Source organism: Octopus bimaculoides, chromosome 3 (assembly GCF_001194135.2).
Source record: "Octopus bimaculoides isolate UCB-OBI-ISO-001 chromosome 3, ASM119413v2, whole genome shotgun sequence".
Classification (NCBI taxonomy): Eukaryota; Metazoa; Mollusca; class Cephalopoda; order Octopoda; family Octopodidae; genus Octopus; species Octopus bimaculoides.
In genome coordinates, this window is record NC_068983.1 from 56,072,599 (window position 1) to 56,075,026 (window position 2,428).

At 33.8% G+C, this 2,428-nt stretch overlaps 1 protein-coding gene across 1 annotated transcript in view; it reads left to right on the plus strand.

Moving 5' to 3' along the window:
* The window catches only part of LOC106871393 (intraflagellar transport protein 122 homolog), a 264,510-nt gene that overhangs the window by 199,940 nt on the left and 62,142 nt on the right, over nucleotides 1–2,428 (plus strand). The gene's annotated exons all lie outside the window — the stretch shown is intronic.

Genomic DNA, 2,428 nt, shown 5'->3' on the forward strand with positions numbered 1-2,428 from the left:
ATATATATATATATATATATATATATATATATATATATATATACATATATATAATGTTTGTTGTGCTTGCATATATGTCTTTACATATGATTAAATGCACACCGAGTTGTGTGTATCTCACACACGTATATGTGTGTGCATGTTGCTGAATCGAAAATAACATTTGTTCAAGGTTTGTCACTTGGAATTCTTTCTTTTTCTTTTTTTTCTTTTTTTGCAGCAGCAATGGGATTTATAATTCATATAGTTTGATCACATATGCGTGTGTATACATTGATAACATCCACAAAGAACCACTCAGACCGCTCTCTATTTCTCTTTGTCACATTCTCTCTCTCGCACACACACTGTATAAATATATGAGTGTGTGTGGGTGTCTCTATGTATGTGTGTATATATATATATACACATATATATATATATATACATAGATATAAATATATATATAATGTATATATATACATATATTCACACATATTGATGACGATGATGATGTTATAAATATATACATATATATATATATTATATATATATATATTATATATATGCACGTATGTATATTTTTTTTTCAAACTATCTCTCTCACTCGTTCTCTCTGTATATATGTATGTGTGTGTGTTAGTGTACATGTGCAATATATACACAGTATACAGACATACATACGTCTTTAGGTTTTATATGAGTTTGAATTTGCTAAAAATATTCAATAAGATTGTCACTTCACCAGATTTTAATGTTCATCTTTCCTGTCAAACCACTTTTTCTTTGGCGCCTTCAAGTTTCTTCCTTTCTTCTTTCTTTCTTTCTTTCTTTCTTTCTTTTCTTTTCTTTTTCTTCCCAGAAAGATGTCACTTTTACTTTTTATACTTATCATATTCTTGATGCTTCAAACATTCATTCTTACCATTCTCAGAAAGACCACCACTACCAAACTGTCCACACCTCCCCCCATCCCACTCTCTACTCCACCTCACTTGAAGTTTCATTTTAATGAGTTTTCTAAGTTGTCTTTTCCAATCTCTGTCCCTGTCTCTTTATCTAGCTTTCTGTCTGTCTGTCAGTCTGTCTTTCTAACTATTTGTCTTTTAACTGTCTGTTTTTCTATCTTATCTTCTGTCTATCTGTGTATCTGTTTGTTCCTCTATTTAGTTACCTGTCTGTCTATCTGTCTATCTATCTGTCTAGCTATCTGTCTAGGTGCCTGTCTCTATGTCTATCTGTCTCTCTGTCTGTTCATCCATCTATTTTTTACTCTTTTACTTGTTTCAGTCCTTTGACTGCGGCCATGCTGGAGCACCGCCTTTAGTCGAGGAAATCAACCCCCAAGACTTATTCTTTGTAAGCCTAGTACTTATTCTATAAGTCTCCTTTGCTGAACCACTAAGTTATGGGGACATAAACACACCAGCATTAGTTGTCAAGCGATGTTGTGGGGACAAACACAGACACACAAACACACACACACATACATACATATATATGACGGGTTTCTTTCAGTTTCCGTCTACCAAATCCACTCACAAGGCTTTGGTTGACCCGAGGCTATAGTAGAAGACACTTGCTCAAGGTGCCATGCAGTGGGACTGAAGCCAGAACCATGTGGTTCATAAGCAAGCCACTTACCACACTGCCACTCCTACATCTGTATAATAATAATAATAATAATAATAATAATAATAATAATAATAATAATAATGATAATAATAATAATAATAATAATAATAATAATAATAATAATAATCATTTCTGTTATTAGCCACAGGGGCATAGATGAGGGGGACCTTGCAAGTCTAGACAACTATTTGTGTGGGGCCTTACATAAAAGATGGGAAGACAGAAATGGAACAGACAGTGAAATATGATAAAAGTATAGAAAGTATGTGACAGCATGAATGATGCAGTCCTTCTGATACAGAAGAAGCTCCATCTAGGGCCAATCAAGAAGCCTCACAGATCTAAGATTATACTGACCACCAAAGGCACAAAACCTCACCCAAATGTTGTTCTTCAATCCATAGGTATGCCTAGAGTAGGGCCATTCACTTTAACCATTATTACCACAGTCACTCATCTTTTGACAAGTCCATTTGGAGGCAATTTTTACTTCTCTACTTTCACTTTCCTTTCCAAGTGGAACTTTGAGAAATTTGTTATTGATAATGTTACAATGCAAAGTCACAAAGACATTTGGGATGTACTCACATACAGGTATGCAAAAATAAGGACTATATATTGGGGTATATTAGATCAAAAAAAAAAAAAAATTATGCATGGTTCTGGGTTCACTTCCACTGCATCATACCTTGGGCAAGTGTCTTATACTATAACCTCGGGCTGACCAAAGCCTTGTGAGTGGATTTGGTAGACAGAAACTGAAAGAAGCCCGTTGTATATATATATATACATATACATATATATATATATGTAT